We start from the raw sequence: 17,550 nt of genomic DNA, 5'->3' as shown, positions 1-17,550 counted from the left end.
CTTCCTCCTCCTCCTCCTCCTCCTCCTCCTCCTCCTCCTCCTCCTCCTCCCAGGTAAACCCTCAATACCTAGATTTCAATTTGCTCCCCTGATAAAGTACAGCCCAAACTCCTCCCCAACCCTTTTGTGTCCAGAGGGTGCAGCAACGCATTGTAAAGGGTTAAATAAAGTGGTGTTATATCTGCTTCAGTGCATCACGCCTGTAATATTATTTACAGGCGGTTCCATGTGTATTGTACCTATTGCTATTTCTAGTTAATCTGCTTACTATATTCACAGCTTATAGCAGGTGTGGCAACTCCAGCCCTCAAGGGCCACCAACAGGTCAGGTTTTCAGGATATCCATGCTTCAGCACAGGTGGCTCAATCAGTGGCTCAGTCAAAGACTTAGTTCAATTTTTAATGGTTCCTATAAGGCAGTGGTGGGCTAACTCTAGTCCCCAAGAGCCACCAACAGGCCAGGTATTGGGGATATTCCTGCTTCAGCACAGGTGGCTCAATCAGTGGCTCAGTCTTTGACTGAGCCACCTGTGCTGAACCAGGGATATCCAGAAAGCCTGATCTGTTGGTGGTCCTTGAGGACTGAGTTAGCCCAGCCCTACCTTATAGGAACCATTACAAATTGAACTAAATCAAGAGAAAACTAGAGTAGGGGTGAGTACAGTGCCATTACCGCCACCTTCTAGCATGGGCTGGTGCATCTCCAGCCTGTCTCTGGACTCAGCCGCCCGGCTTTGTCTACCCTAAATAGAATATTGATCCCATCAACAGTGTCATCCGTTCTGCGCAGCAGCCTGGCCCTAGATGTACCCCTTGCTTACTCTTAGCTGTGTTAATCAAGATCCTCTCTGGTGTTGTACACTGAGGCATGCCATGTTTACTGCTTCACAGCCTCTAATATTGTTCTGCCCCTCACAAACTCAGCAACATTTCCTAACAGATTGGCCCAAGTATTGATCTTACGTGTTTATTTATGAATGCAGTAAAGTCGTACTGCAGTAATTAGCACATGTCTTCCCCCCTCCCACCCCTCTCTCTCTCTCTCTCTCTCTCTTTCTTTCTCTCTCGCTGCCCACAAGTTTAATGGCATCAAGAATCCGTGAAAATGTATTTTTTTTCCCGTAAACAACAATGTTCTCATTACTGGTGCATAAGCTGTTATGGGTGAGGGGAAACAGCGCAGTGGCAGCTGTGATGGCCAAGAAGAAGAGATCTGTCATCAGTAGCAGGGAACAGAGTTAGATCTGAGGTTAACAGGAATAAGTCCATGAACTGAAGCATACATAGTAACACTATATAATATGTGTGTGTGTGTGTGTGTGTGTGTGTGTGTGTGTGTGTGTACATACACATATATGTATGTTTGTATGTATATCGTTATCTATATAGCACCATTAATGTAACGAGCGGCTTCACAGCAGTGATACACGTGGCATAATCATATAAATAAGAAATAACACATGATGGGAAGAAGCGCTTCAGACATAAAAGTGACATTTAGGAGAAGGAGTCCCTGCCCCGAAGAGCTTACAATCTCATTGTTGGTACTCGGTGCTGTATGTAAAATACGTTTTGTGAAGAGCTTATAGTTACGCTTGTGATGTGAGTGACTCGCTCAATGTCAAAAGGAGTTGGTACTGGCTCTCACAAGGAGTCCTCCCACTTTCGAGACTGCTACAATTACTAGGCGGCTTCTCCTTAATTCTATTTAGTGCTGCTAGTGTACACAGCTGCAGCAGAACGCCGCTGTTCTGTAATTTGGAGCACAACGAGATGATGTGAGCTGATTAGTTCAAGATCACTCGGAATTTCAATTTGTTTTCAAGCTCCCACTTCAGAGGACATTGACTAATGCACAAGGTCACTCCTCCTCGTACCCAGTGAATGGCCCATGAAGTAGTGAGAGACCTTGGTATGCACTATATTAGCTTTGCAATAAGAAGGAAGACAGCTGCTTAAGCTGGGTAATTACGAGGCTGCTTTTTGAAGTGAATGGGGACACGCCATGTGGTTCAGCTGTCCACATGGTGCAGCGGTACCTGATCTAACAGGGTTTGTTTACTGCACTTCTGCACTGGTGGAGTTATACCAAACGGAGACTAAAATAAAAGTCAATTGAGATGTGCTTTGCTCTGTCATGAATTAAGACTGCTATCTAACATGGACTGGCTGCCATCCTTACAGCAGGGGTTCTCAACTCCAGTCCTCCAGCCCGCCCAACAGGTCAGATTTCCAGGATATCCCTGCTTCAGCACAGGTGGCTCAATCAGTGGCTCAGTCTTAGCCACTAATTGAGCCACCTGTGCTGAAGCAGGGGTATCCTAAAAACCTGACCTGTTGGGGGGTCTTGAGAACTAGAGTTGAGAACCCCTGCTTTAATGGGTCTAAGGATCCATAGAGAGAGTTCTATTGGTTCTGTACCAGACATGTTCGTAGAATCATTTTAATGTAATGCATCAAATGAATTAGGGGACCCAGAGCTTATTAGGGACTTGGGTGTGCCTACGAGGTAGTGCTACCGACACAGCCATGAAATTGGCTTATCTTCACTTCATGAAAGAGCGGAATGAAATTGGGTGTATGAGATTGATTATTATTGCCGACTGTGATGAGATATGAGAATTGGTCTCTCCGATCCTGTCCCGTGCTGCCTAAATGAGGTACATAAGAGCATTAGATCTGTGGCTCAAATCAAGTTAATTAGGACCCATCGAGTTTGCAGATAAAGCTGTTCACAGATTGGCTCAGATATGCTGTAGCCGTTTGTCGATAGCATTTGGAAAATCCGATTATTCAAGACTCACCTTGACCCTCCGCATCCAGCTGATTGAGATCTTTCTGAAGATATGAAAATCTTTGTGCTGCCGTCCCTCGCAATAGTCATGTTTGGGTTTCTAGTGTGAAATTGGGTTGGCCAGAGATGGGGAATGTTAAACAACTTTGTTTCCCAGACTTGTTCCTCTTCCTACCTGCAGATAGATAACCGGCACAACCATTGCCCATCCAAGGCAAAGTCCTGGAGAGGGGGAGCAGAGGGAGCCAGTTTCAAACCGGCAATGAAGACAGGGAAGGCGCATGTAAGGGAGCAGCGCGCAAAGCGGGACAAACGGGAGATCAGCTGAGGTTCTGCAGAAGAACCGGTGTAAAACAGCACAAGATTTAGCTCAGTAAAGGAATCCAATTGAAAGCAACAATATGTTTCGCTGTGATTAGAAATGGGTGAATTTTGGGGGCGAATTTGGATCCAGAACGGCTCGGTCGGTTCCTTTAGTCCGCAGATCTCAGCGGATTAATCTCAACAAGGGCGATTCGCGTTTTGCAGATTTATTTATTATTACCAACACACTCCGCAGATTCTGCAACCCATTCTTAAAGACTCCGCCAACGGATTGCTGGATCCGCAGATTGGACTCTACAAATCCATCCATGGGCTGTATCCAATGGCAGATTCAAACCGACCAAATCCGTTTGCGGATTTGACACCATGAAATGGATTTTGATGGGGATGGGGGGGATGGGGGGAGAAATGCGAGAAAATCCGGGAAACGTATTTGGATGGATTCTCCCATCTCTACCTGTGATAGATCAGATGCTTCCCTTGCATCCGTTTACTTGCTGGATCCCTGAATAATTGTGAGGAATCGGGGAGTACGTCCCTTGCGGCGTGTTCCCTCCTCTTACCAGAAGTGCCGCAGCTGCCGCTGCCTCCGCTCCCCTCGCTTCCAGTGCGCGCACCCCTGCTCCCGTTGCAGGGCGTGCGCTCCCGTTGTTCATATGCTGCTGCCACGGAGCTCGGCTCCGCCTCCTCGGACGCATCGCACCTCCTCCGCGCGCGGCATGCGCGTGTGATGTTGCGGGCGATCTCCAGCTGCACGTCAAGCCCTGATGAGCCCCTTGCCTCCCGCACCTGTCCCCGTCTCCGCTGGGGCCATGCCCCACTCTGTCTCCTGTGTGATTGGCTTCCTGCCTGTTAAAATACCCTGCTAGTGCTCAGTGGCATTGCTGAGCATAACCAAGTGTAGCCTTGTGCGGATCCTGTGTTTGGCCTTCCCTTGCCTTGTTCCAGTATTCTCACGCAGTGTGACCCTTCGTGTACTGACCCGGCTGGTTTGTGGACCCTCTCTGGCTCTGACCCTGGCTTACCCACGACTACACTTACCGCTCCACTCCACGACCCAGGCTTACGGACCACAACTGCGCCGTCTTCTCCACCCCAGACCATTGGCTTACGGACTTCAACTGCGTAGTTATCTATAACCCAAGACCCCGGCAAGTAGACAGGAATAACCTTCTCTCTCCAACCCAGACCTGGCTACGCTGACTATCCGCCTTCCAGGCACGCCTCCGCTGCTGTGGGTGTGTGGCTCTAAACCTTCCCACCTCAGTACCGGGGTCTGGTCTTGTTTGTGGGTTTGCGCAAGCGTTACAATAATAAGCCTTTCCTTTGTCTTTGTCTACTACCATCTTTAGGAAGCAAGAGGCTTCTTGGCTTTTGGATATAGCTACAAAATGCCAAGCTGCCAGCAAGGCCAGGAACGGATTTCATCACTTCTCTCGCCTGATAATTGTGAATGAGTTTAGGGCGAGCCACAGAGCAGCTGACAACGGTAGGGTTGTTTTTGTTGCCAACTATCCTCTGATATATAAAAGCAGGAAAAAACGCCTGATTCAGATTGCACTGGGGCCACACGGTATGTTCTCAGCAGCTGGTTCACACTGGAGGAACAGTACGTCTTATGGTGTAACAGACTGCTCTGTCATTCTCAATGTGAGACGCAAGAGAAAAAATAAGCAGGGTTCCAGCAGGGCATCATGCCCGTAATATGAATCATGGTTACTGTGTTTGGATAGCGTTAGGGGCATGGGATAAACAGCAATAGAACACCGCTCATCACCAAGCAGAAGGCTGATGCAGATGGCACATTTATAAAACTGAGGGCTTATTTGCAAGTTTTATGAGATGCCTCAGAGGAGCCGGGACTCAGAGGACATCTTCTTACCAGGTGTCGCTTTCCAACTCCAGAAGTCTTGAGACAACATGTTGTTGGGGAGTTGGAGTGGAGGGGAAAAAAAAAATATGGAGCATAAAAAGCAAACGGGAATATTCAGCAGCAATGCTAAATAGAGATCATTTATTTATTTGTAATGGCATTCGATACAATGTGGAAGTAATACATTGGGGGAAATGCTGCAAGGCATTGGGGATACATTGGATTTCCTGCTATAACATGTGACCTTGCCCTTTAACTCGACAGGATGAAGTTGTGGCAAGCTGACTTCATGGGGAGATCCACTGCTCCAATCAATCACTATATTATACTTGATTGATCGTCAGGCAGTATTTCATTCCGCTGTATTGACCTGAGCTGTGTGACCCATTTGGAGGACAGTTTGTGCGAAGGAAGGAGACATCTTAATGTGAAGGTGACTAAGGAACAGATCTGTCCTGTGCCTGGCCATAATTAAACATGAACTAGAGGAGGGTCTCTTGTAAGCTGCAGTAAAGATGATGTTTATTTGTTTGTATGCGCATGCAAGTATAGGTTAAATTGCACCTTTGCATCAGTGTCTTAACTCTCCTTGGATCCTATTCAACATGGCGAGAGGCTGTTAACGTGCAGTTAACAGCGCATGCCTTTCTACTTGGGGACATGTTAACACACTGTTAATGGATGCTCACCCTATTGAATAGGGGAGCAGTCAATTGGCTGTAGTAATTGCAGAGGCAGTCCTGTAACTGCAAATCACAGCACGCCCTCTGCAGGCTGGGCGGAAAGAAACAAGCATACCCTCCATATTACTTTTCATGCTCTAACTAAACCCCATAACCGTTTGGTTTATCATGGCATGTTTTTCATCTATTTAGGGTACATATTTGAATTAAACGACTATAGTTTGTCATTTGCTGGAAAGATGTCCCATGTGTCCACTACCAGTCCAGTGAAGAAGTTCTTACATTGTGTGTGTGTGTGTGTGTGTGTGTGTGTGTGTGTGTGTGTGTGTGTGTGTGTGTGTGTGTGTGTGTGTGTGTGTGTGTGTGTGTGTGTGTGTGTGTGTGTGTGTGTGTGTGTGTGGTTAACTGGACCTCTCCCAGGGAAATGTTTGCCTGCATTTCTGCATAGTGTGGGATCTGCCAGAGTAATGTTTAGTGGTACTAGTGTCATGATAGTAGTGTCATACGTCCCAGTCTTTCCATAACACATGTATGATTGGGGCAGTACATGCTCTCCACGGGAAGGCGGGGAGGGCCCGGCCCTCAGCTGCTAACCTCAAATCTGGCAAACATTTTGATGTTGCTTCCTGCTCTTCTGGGCTGACAAATGATTAAAAAAAAATCCCAACAATCAGAGTCTCCATCTGCTTCCTGTTTTTACTCGTTAAGGTCCGTGTGGCCGGGACTGGAGAGGGGACCCGGGGCGTGGAGGCCTGCAGTGACTGCAGTGACTGGGGTTTGGCCTTTGTTTTGCTCGTGCAGAAATATAAGCAGCCAGGCACACAGCTGAGCACGGCCTCGTTTGGAAGGTCTAACAAGGACCCATAAGCTAGGAAGCAGCTAGCAGTTGGCTATTGTGAAGAGCAAAAGACAGAGAAGCCCAAGGCTACATCCAATGTGACAAAAATACACAATGAAAAACTTATATATTCTTTTCAAAAAGGGTCATTTAGTTAAACCCTTTGGCCAAAGCGTTATTACTGCAAGCCCCGTCAACGCATGACCAGTATTGTTGAGCACCTTGTTTGGTGTAGGACAGAGGTGGCCAACTCCAGTCTTCAAGGGCCACCAACGGGTCAGGTTTAAAGGATATCCCTGCTTCAGCACAGGTGGCTCAATCAGTTGCTGCTCCAGCACAGGTGGCTCAATCAGTGGCTCAGTCTTCGACTGAGCCACTGTTTGAGCCACCTGTGCTGAAGCAGGAATATCCTCAAAACCTGACCTGTTGGTGGCCCTTGAGGACTGGAGTTGGCCACCAGTGCTGTAGGACCTTGATGAGTTGGTATTATTACTATTATTACTACTATCAATCGATTGCATTAGCAACACTTACAATTAATTGCTAGTAAATGGTCACACACACACACCACCTCAATGGTACAGTAAAATCTCAATCTTACCTCTGGTGACTAAGCCTGTCAAATCTCACCTATTAGACAACTTGTTTCTCATTTGGAGTGAGTGCCACTCAGAAAAGAGTAATATTCATTTGCAGTCAGTCTCAGTCATTAGAATGTGGTCTCAATCATGCGAGTCTCACTCATTGGAAGGCATTATCAGTCATTTGGAGTGAGTCTCACTCATTGGAAGGCAGTCTCATTCATCTGGAGTGAGTCTCACTCATTGGAAGGCATTATCACTCATTTGGGGTGAGTCTCACTCATTGGAAGGCATTATCACTCATTTTGAGCGAGTATCTCTCATTGGAAGGGATTCTAACGCATTTGTTTGGCAAGGGCCGTTTTAAGACCTTCGTAGACCCTAGGCACTTTCATTGTTTACTTGTTTCTTTCGATACTAGCGATATTTGGCATCGATACTTTTGTTTCGATATTTAAAGGTATCGATACTTCGAAGGCATTTTAAATTAAAATGTGCTGTTTTCTCTTATTTTGTGATTTTTTTTGTTTAGGTATTTTTTCAAGTGAAATATTGTAGGCCCTAAAAGGTTTGTAGGCCCTAGGCACTGCGCCTAGTCGGCCTAATGTATAAAGCGGCCATGCTCAATCGAAGGCATTATCACTCATTTGGAGTGATTCTCACTCATTGGAAGGCATTATCACTCATTTGGAGTGATTCTCACTCATTGGAAGGCATTATCACTCATTTGGACTGAGTATCGCTCATTGGAAGGCATTATCACTCATTTGGAGTGAGTCTTGTGGATTTGAAGTGAGTCTCACTCATGGGAAGGCATTTTCACTCATTTGGAGTGAGTCTCACTCATTGCAAGGCAGTCTCATGTGTGTATTTTATGTTTTACTCATTAAAAATAGCAGCTTGTTGTGCTCACATCATCTGGCTGCAAGTCTGGAGTGAGACTTCTCCGAACCTCCTCCCATTGAGTTTTGTTTGGCCGGTTTGGCTTCCCATGTTGTTTCTGTTCTATTCCCCTCTGTCCTTAGTCGTGCATAATTCATCGCTTCAGCTTTCTACCTGGAGGAGGTTCCATAGCTGTGGACAGTTTCTGCTTAGCGCTTTCACTGCTTGAAATGAAAATTGAAATTGATCTCCCATCAGCAGGAGCTGGCTCTGCCATACTGTGCCCATTCCTGGTTATATGATTACAGACATGTCTAACCCTTCTGTATTCTAAAAGCTTACCTTCCCATTCACTTAACCCCTGCACTCGCAGAAGGGCAAAGAATGCCTAACTAGTCCCTAGTGAAGCTTCCTAACTAGCACCTAGTAAAACTAACTAGCACCTAGTGCAGGGGGGGGGGGGGGGCAACTCTAGCCCTCAAGGGCCACAAACAAGTCAGGTTTCAGGATATCCCTGCTTCAGGATAGGTGGCACAATCAGTGGCTCAGTCAAAGACAGCACCACCTGTGCTGAAGCAAGGAAACCTGATCTGTTGAAGGGGTCTTGAGGACTGGAGTTGAGCATCCCTGGTCTAATCAATGGTGCAGAGCGTGGCACTCTCTTTTATGTGTGTTTGTTATACTATTAAACTAATACAGTATGCACAGGTTCTTTATAATTATATATATGTGTGTGTGTGTGTGTGTGTGTGTGTGTGTGTGTGTGTGTGTGTGTGTGTGTGTGTGTGTGTGTGTGTGTGTGTGTGTGTGTGTGTGTGTGTGTGTGTGTGTGTGTGTATTTATATATAGCAAATAAAAATATCACTTGTGAGCACATTCACATGTCTTTGGCTTGCTATATAGTCCTTGTTGCTGTGCGTGCGTGCGTGCGCCCGGTATTGCGCGTGCACGTGGCTTGCGCATTTAGTTGTTAGGGTGCAAGCGTTGTTAGGGGGCATGACTCTGATGTCACAGCGTTAGGCCGCGCTGTGATTGGTTTGCGGCGTGGCAGCATCGCGAAAATACAATTTGATTGTATTTTCCATGGTCTGCCGCACCACCACTCACAGCCATGTGCGCACGCGTCCCTAGTATAGAAACGCCTGTCTAAAACAGCCAATTATAATTGACGTGCGCGCGCACATTAGCGCACGCGCGTGCACTATATTACACGCCTTAGACAGGTCTGCAACCCTGCTTTTTGCTATTATCACCTAGCAATAGAGTGCTTCCACTGCAGCATGGGATTCTGGGAAATGACATGCAAATGAGCACACCGTGTCTATATATATGTGTGTGTGTGTGTGTGTGTGTATATATATGAATATATATACACAAAAACACATTCTTCTTTTTATTTGGTTAACGGATTGAGGCGTTACATGGCTGAGTGCTTTCAGGCGTGTACCTTGAACCTCCTCCTTGCGAGTGGGGCCGGCAATAAGGCAGCAAAGGGGGTCAGCGAAACCAAGGGAAAGGCCGTGTTGATCAGCCTTCTAACCGCATACTGGTCATGGCGCGGAGGGGCCATCTAAATCAATCAATGAGAACGATTCTCCCCTTCCGTGTCTCTTGATGCATAGCAGGGGTCACCTTCCAGCTCTTTTTTAAACGCAAGGTCCTTGCAGAGCTGGAGAGGATGAAACCATCAGGTTACGGGGCCTGCTGGCAGCTGCTCTCGCCCACCGCTAAACCCATCCAATTAAAACTGACAAATTGACCGGCACCTGGGATGATGACTTGTTTGGAGAGATGAAAGAGGAAGGGGTAAGGTGCGACAGTGAGCGAGAGGGGGAGCGCAAGGTGAATGGAGAGATAGCGAGAGAAACTGGAGACCAGGGAGGGAGGGGGGGGGGGGGGAATAAACACAAGGGCAAGTGAGAAAAACAGGCAGAAGGAAAAAGAGAGGTGTGGAATAAAGAGATAAGGGAACGAGATCGGGCGAGTCAGAGAGAACCAGAAGGCAAGAAAACAGGAACAAGAATTCAAGCAAGTTATCTAAAGAAAGAGGGCTTGTAATAGATGGGTATATTAACATTGTTCTGTTTGGCTGCTTCCCAGCGGATCAGCGCTTAGAGCCTGCGTGGACTATAATTATATATGCTATTAGCTATTCCTTCTGATATGACAATTCACGGATAAGGGTGTGCAACTCTACAAGGCAGGAGTGGCCAAGTGCGGTCCTCAAGGGCCACCAACAGTTCAGGTTTTCAGGATATCCCTGCTTCGGCACAGGTGGCTCAATCAGAGGCTCAGACTGAGCCTCTGAGCCACCCGTGCTGAAGCAGGGACTGATTGAGCCACCTGTGCGGAAGCAGGGATATCCTCAAAACCTGACCTGTTGGTGGCCCTTGAAGACTGGAGTTGGCCGCCCCTGCTTCAGGGTAAATCAGGAGACATTCCTGAAGTCACACACAGCTGGAGAATGCAGAGCACGAGAACGGCGATGCCACATCTCCAGCTCAGACGTGGCTGCACGCATGCTGTATGAAGTGTAGAGCGCTTTCAAATTGATTTGGGATAAAAAGCAGCATATACATTATCCAATATACATACAATACTAAATGATTAAAGCAGCAGGTCACCTCCAGATAATAACGATACAAATATGAATATATATATACTAGCTGAGAGACCCGGCGTTGCCCGGGATGTAAATGCGTAATAGGTAGTATTATTTATAAATCGTGGAACAATAGGTGACTATTTGTTGAAAAGGTTGGATAATAATGTTGAAAAGAAAGATGGAAGAAAATGTAATACGATGTTGTATAAAAATGGTTTATTGTAAACACACCACAGTACAATGTACAATGGGGGAGGTGGAGGAGGGGAAGGGGGGAGATGAAGGGGTGGTAAGGGGAGGTGAAGGGGGGGTGAGGGGAGGTGAAGGGGGGGTTGAAGGGGCGAGGGGAGGTGGAGGGGGGGTGACAGGAGATTGAGGGGGGGTGGAAGGGGTGACGGGGGTGGAGGGGGGTGACAGGAGGTGGAGGGGGGGTAACAGGAGGTAGAGGAGGGGTGACGGGAGGTGAAGGGGAGAGGGAAGGGGAGGTGAAGGGGAGGGGAAGTGGAGGGGGGAGGTGAAGGGGGAGGGAAGTGAAGGGGTGGAGGTGAAAGGGGGGAGAGGTGAAGGGGGGAGGTGAAGGGGGGTGGGGGGAGGTGAAGGGGGGAGGTGAAGGGGGGAGGTGAAAGAGGGGGGGGAGGTGAAGAAGGGGGGGAGAGGAGAAGGGGGAGGGGGGGAAGGGAAGTGGGGGGTAAGGGGTGGGGTGGGGTGGGGGGGGAGTGACAATTAATGTATCATGTGGCCGCTTGCTCCCCCTTCCCCCAGTGTCTGCCGGTCGTCTGCCCCCCCCCCCCCGAAACCTTCGGTCTGTTGTGGACGTCTGCAGACGGGGGCGCGTGCACGCGTCCGGCTGCTCCCTCATCCGTCCGCCCGCTCCCACGCAGATCTGAGGCGGGAGGCAGCGTGTTGTGGCCGCTCCCCTGGCCGGCTGTCCGCTCCCCCGGACGGCTGTCCACTCCCCCGCTGTGTCCCGGGCGCTCGCTCCCATGCGGCCGCTCCCCCGCTGACTCAAGCGGCCGGGGTGTGAGGTTTGAGGCAATGCCGGAAGGGAGGGCGGAGGCGCAGGGGTTGGAGGCAGCGGGAGGCACAGGGGTTTTGCGCTGGGAGGGGAGGCACAGGGGTTTTTCGCTAAGAGGGGAGGCACAGGGGTTTTGCGCTGGGAGGGGAGGCACAGGGGTTTTTCGCTAAGAGGGGAGGCACAGAGGTTTTGCGCTGGGAGGGGAGGCACAGGGGTTGTGCGCTGGGAGGGGAGGCACAGGGGTTTTGCGCTGGGAGGGGAGGCACAGGGGTTTTGCGCTGGGAGGGGAGGCGCAGGGGTTGGAGGCCCCGGCGGCAGAGGTGTGCGCTGGGAGGGGAGGCACAGGGGTTTTGCGCTGGGAGGGGAGGCACAGGGGTTGGAGGCAGTGGGAGGCACAGGGGTTGGAGGCAGCGAGAGGCACAGGGGTTGGAGGCAGCGGGAGGCACAGGGGTTGGAGGCAGTGGGAAGCACAGGGGTTGGAGGCAGCGGGAGGCACAGGGGTTTGAGGCGGCGGCAGGGGTGTGTGCTGGGAGGGGAGGCGGCGGTTTAGTTACTTACCTGGGCGGGAGGTGTGTGTGTGTGTGTGTGTGTGTGTGTGTGTGTGTGTGTGTGTGTGTGTGTGTGTGTGTGTGTGTGTGTGTGTGTCTGTGTGTGTGTGTGTTGGACCTTTGGCCCGTCACTCCGCCTCAGGCCAATGAGAGGTGTGTGGGGGCAGGCGGGCCAAGGGAGCAGAGTGATGGGCCAAAGGTCCAATGCGATTGCCCCTAGACACAGGGAGACACAGGACAAACAGACACGCATACAACGGTTTGAGAAATATATATATAGATATATATTCATCTATATCAGCGGTGGCCAACTGCAGTCCTCAAGGGCCACTCACAGGTCAGGTTTTCCAGATATCCCTGCTTCAGCACAGGTGAAACAATCAGTGGCTCATTGATAATGACTGAGCCACCTGTGCTGAAGCAGGAATATCCAGACAACCTGACCTGTTGGTGGCCTTTGAGGGCTAGAGTTGGCTACCACCGATCTATATCATCCAGTACAAGGGCAGTCTAATGTCATAATTAACATAAAGTAAACACATGGAATAAGGATTAAAGCAAACGTTTGCCTGTTTTGGTGTAATTGAATATTATTGTTTTTTTACTCAGGGGGCCCTGAATGAGGGGGGGAGGAGGAGGGGTTCCTTGGCGGTGCAGGGTCCTGTTTAATACACGCTGACATCACACAAGAGGGAAGAGCCAGAGGACATCAACAAACTCCATTTCGTTTCAAAATAAATCCGTAAAGTTTTCCTGTTTCTTGTTAAACTAAAGGAAAATTCTGTTTCACCCAGATTAAAACCCGTAATGCAGGGGTTCTCAACTCCAATCCTTAAAAAACCCCACAAGACCCCCCAACTGGTCAAGTTTTCAGGATATCCCTGTGTCCGCACAGGTGGCTCAATCAGTCCCTGCTTCAGCACAGGTGGCTCAGACTTTGACTGAGTCAAAGTCTGAGCCACTGATTGTGTCACCTGTGCTGAAGCAGGGCTATTCTTAAAACCTGACCTGTTGGGGGGTCTTGAGGACTGGAGTTGAGCACCCCTGCTGCAAAGTATTTTGTTCCAGGGGCCTTCATTGCGTTGGATGCGAGAGGGTTCAGTACGTTACTGCCATCGGTAGCTCATCTCAACAACATTGTTACTACATCTCACACGGAGGAAACCAAGGTTACAGAAAACCTCGTGGCAGATATGAGAATTCTCCCACTGAAATTAAATCCCTGTGTGTTTGGGGTTCTTCCATTGCTTGGGGCCCCAGGCAATTCGTCCGTTGCATATGCACTGAGCCTCAGGGTTGTTTCCTCCATCGCAAAGACCCCTGGGGCAGTGGAAGTGACAGGACTGGCCTGAGAGCTGTCAGCTGGCGGCTAGCCATGTTTTCTCAAGCTGACGGTGAACGATACGGGAAATAAAGACAAAGTGAGCCCTTGGGGCCCGGCCACTGCAGCAGCAGAAACCACTACAAGCGCCATTTAATGTACCCATGATGGAGGGGAGGGGTGCAGGCAGGTACGCCCTCCGATGCCAGAGATGTCTTCAACGCAAGTAGTAGTACTGTGCTTCACTGCAGGAGAACACAAACATTTAAAGAGGCAATTCAAGCAGTCTAAAAAAAAAAAATATATATATATTTTTGTTTTAGTATATGCCGCCTTTGATTACCTTGATTGAAAATGAATTACTTAAGCTGCCGATCGATAGGTTCTGCTGTTATCGATCAGCAAAATCCTGTTTCCCAGGGTTCACTAAATGGCTGCCTGTCAGTTTCAAATCAATTCTTCAGTCAGTGTAACTCAGCAGCTACAATGTATTCTTATATTACCAAGGTAACATTATCTATTGTTACAGCTTGCAGCTCAAACTGCTGGGAATATTGGCAACAAATGATCACAAACAGGAAAATGATACAAAGATCTTACAGGAGGTGGGCTAAAGCCTGCTATAGAAATCAAAGGATGCTCAGTGTATTAAACTTCATTAACAGTTGAATTTTAAAATAAAAAAATGAAGTATTATCTAATACAGCGGTGCGAAAAGTGGGGGGCGCACCCCCCAGGGGGGGGGGGCAGGAGAATTTCCAGAGGGGGGCACGGCGGCTACAGGGGTCCCACAAATATGAATATATATTCATCTATATCAGCGGTGGCCAACTGCAGTCCTCAAGGGCCAATAACGGATTAGGTTTTCCAGATACCCCTGCTTCAGCACAGGTGAAACAATCAGTGGCTCATTGATAATGACTGAGCCACCTGTGCTGAAGCAGGAATATCCTGACAACCTGACCTGTCGGTGGCCTTTGAGGATTGGACTTGGCCACCCCTGATCTATATCATCCAGTACAAGGGCAGTCTAATGTCATAATTAACATAAAGTAAACACATGGAATAATGCTTAAAGCAAACATTTGCCTGTTTTGGTGTAATTGAATATTATTGTTTTTTTTACTCAGGGGGCCCAGAATGGGGGGAGGGGTTGGAGGGGGGGGGGTAGTTGGATGTCAAACAGATGTTTGCTATACTCAATTTAAAAAAATCTGATTTTGCAAATATGCCCATAACATTATCAGAACAATGGAAGTTACCGTACCTTACAGATATGGCCCTAGAAAGTGGTGGCAGCAGCGGGCACTCACAGCTTTGTGATGCAGGATACAGGGTCTGGCGCAGGTACAGTTGCGGGACCCGCACCTTTTTGTGCCCAAGGGAACACATGAGAGTTCAGGAGAGAGTGGCGGCCACCAACCAATTAACACGCATGCGCACACACACACAAAATGCACTTACCTAGCAGGGAGGCCTCCAGTGCTGCGCTGGTCCCACCAGAGAGAGATTGGCCAGTCAATCACAGGCACCAACAAAAGGCTTGTCGAGCGCCACGATGCCCATGGGCACCACGTTGGGGACCCCCTGCCCCATTAAAGTCACCTACCAGGAGCCTACTGTCAGCAATAGTTGCAGAGCAGTCTGACTCTCACACACTAAAAATGTACAAAACAAACTCTCTGGCAACCCTGTAGAAAACTGGAGGAGCTGTGTTTCCTGGCCTGGTACAATCCATCTCTATCAGAGTGTTTGCCCCCATCCTACAGAATTGAGCAAACAGATCTGTTTGAGTGGCTGTGAACTGGTTTGTGTCGGGGGTTAGTTACCAGTTTCTCACCTCCGCAGAGGAACCACTGGTGGGTATCAACACTCCTGGAGCACTTCAACTGCGGGGGAGGGGTGAGGGGGGGGGGATGATGACCTGTTTTACAGCACACTACATCCAACACCGCAGGGAGCACAGGGCGATGCTGCTGGAATGGAGTATTCGTGCTACAGAGAAGTCTTGCAGGAGAGGGGGGTTACCAGGGAGCATTGCTTTGAATTGATATGGAGCACATAAGGGCTTCCTGTTCCCCCCCAAAAACAGAGCACCTCCCCTGCAGTCTGTGGATATCAGGCCCCTCTGTGTGTCCTAAATACAATTTAAAAGCTTTGATCCTATTCCCCTTATGTTGGCACCTCCTTTAGTCCAGGAGGCCATGTCCCCTTAATGTTACATTTGGGCTGCCAATCTGTTTACTGGCATCCATCGCCGGGGCAAAAAAAAAAACATGACACTAGAGTATGGTAAACTCCCAGCCTTTCACAAAGCTGACCCGTTATTAAGCTATCCCCCGGTTTTGCCGCCTGGCATACTGTGCAGTGCGTTGCGGGCCTCTCGGGAAGGGAAGGGAGCTATCCGGCTTCCAAGTTCTGAAACGCACTAGGGGCTGTGCCTTGGCATTCACAGGAATTGCAAAAGAGCAGCAGCTGCTGTGGCAATTTGCTTAATAAAATCCATGTTTTTTTTTTTTTAGGGGACACTTTTCCTGTGATTAAGTGGAAGGAGAACAGAACCAGGCAGACATCCGAAAGGACAAAAACCAAGCCAAACGCACCCCCAGCTTCTCTGACACAATTACAAGAAAAAAACCTCAAATATTATGGTATCATTTCTTTGATTTCTGTGTTTTTGTAGCTACTTTTCATATATTCGCGTACAGTAAATATTTTACATTGTGGGCTTCCTGGAGCGGCGTGCTCCTTACACCTCAGAGCAATGTGTTAATCTTGTAATATTTCCTGCGTGTTTTATTGTTACAATCTCACACTTTTTACTGCGCTGTAGAATATGCTTGAAGCCTTCTAAATAAATGATAGTAATTTCAGTTAGTGGGAGAAATAATGATGGCCACGAGTTGCTTCCGAACACAACAGGCACAAATTGCATCGGAAAATGCTGGGCACATCTAAAATGGAAATGGAATGGAATCATTGTCTCATTAAACACTGAGGTTCCGATTGACTAAATAGTGCTAAGCGGTAGTGCTCGGTATTTCCCATTTGCATGAATAAATCTGGGCCTGGAGCGTGAAAAATACCAGGTATATCTATACAACATAGATAAATAAAGCGCTATACCGGTGGGAAACCTTTACTTGTCGGAATATCTATACAACACGAATGGAAATGATGATAAATTGAGAACATAGCGAAAACACACCGAGTTCTCAGCACTCAAGCAAAGAGTAATGTCCAACACACCAGAGTACGTCAAAGAGAAGTATTTTACTGTGCAGAAAAAAAAAATCAAATAAGCATATATTAGAAACGAACACAGTGTATACACAGAATGAGTGGTAATGTGCGGATGAGAACAAGCACAGTGGATAAACAGACTCAATAATACAAAAAGTGAGAAAAAAAAGTCCACTGCAATAAACCTAAATCGCAGTAAAATCCAAGAGGGATAAAGGGAGGGGAGCCAGGAATGAAAATAAACCGAAAACAGGAGGGTGGGGGGGGGGGGGGGGGAGGAGAAGGGAAGAGAGCAAGGTAACACAAAGGGTTAAAAGGGGGGCAACGTTTTTTGGGGGGGTGAGCTCCTTCTTCTGGCCTGTTCCCAGCAGATTAAAAGTAATCTGTTTTATTTCCCTAAAAATCCTCTGGTGTTTCTCCCTCTCTAAAATAAACAAGGAAAATCCCAGCAAAAGGAGCCGCGTCCCAAACCAACGCTCAATGGAGGAGACAAAACCCCTCAATGGCCTAATGCTTCAATATCAAAAACAGAGATTACAGTACATGTAACTGCTGCAGGCTCCGTGCAGTCAGAGAGGGCAAGGGCAGGAGGCTGAAGACCACCATAATCGAATAGGGCACAGGCAAACAGACCCAGGCACTGTGTAGCTGAGGACGCCTAGCTTGAGTTGAGCACAGTTTCACAAAGCAGCCATTTATGTCACTATACTGATGCAGCGGCCTTTATACGAACACTTCACGCGTCATGTACATCGGAATCCCGATTAGAAACCGCGGGATGAATCCCAGCCTTCCCGCACTAAGATGCGAGCGCGGCGAGTGCAGAAAAACGCATTGTAGTGT

At 48.3% G+C, this 17,550-nt stretch overlaps 1 long non-coding RNA gene across 1 annotated transcript; it reads left to right on the top strand.

Annotated features, from left to right (window-relative positions):
* The first annotated feature begins 4,706 nt into the window (after positions 1-4,706).
* Positions 4,707-16,548, top strand: LOC142498521 (uncharacterized). The gene is made up of 3 exons (XR_012802453.1): positions 4,707-5,003; positions 5,256-5,424; positions 15,987-16,548. It is a non-coding gene; the product is annotated as an uncharacterized LOC142498521 (long non-coding RNA).
* Positions 16,549-17,550: the final 1,002 nt, after the last annotated feature.

This window comes from Ascaphus truei, chromosome 7 (assembly GCF_040206685.1).
Source record: "Ascaphus truei isolate aAscTru1 chromosome 7, aAscTru1.hap1, whole genome shotgun sequence".
Taxonomy (NCBI): Eukaryota; Metazoa; Chordata; class Amphibia; order Anura; family Ascaphidae; genus Ascaphus; species Ascaphus truei.
The sequence above is the reverse complement of the archived record's forward strand: the minus strand, read 5'-3'. Positions and strand labels throughout refer to the sequence as shown.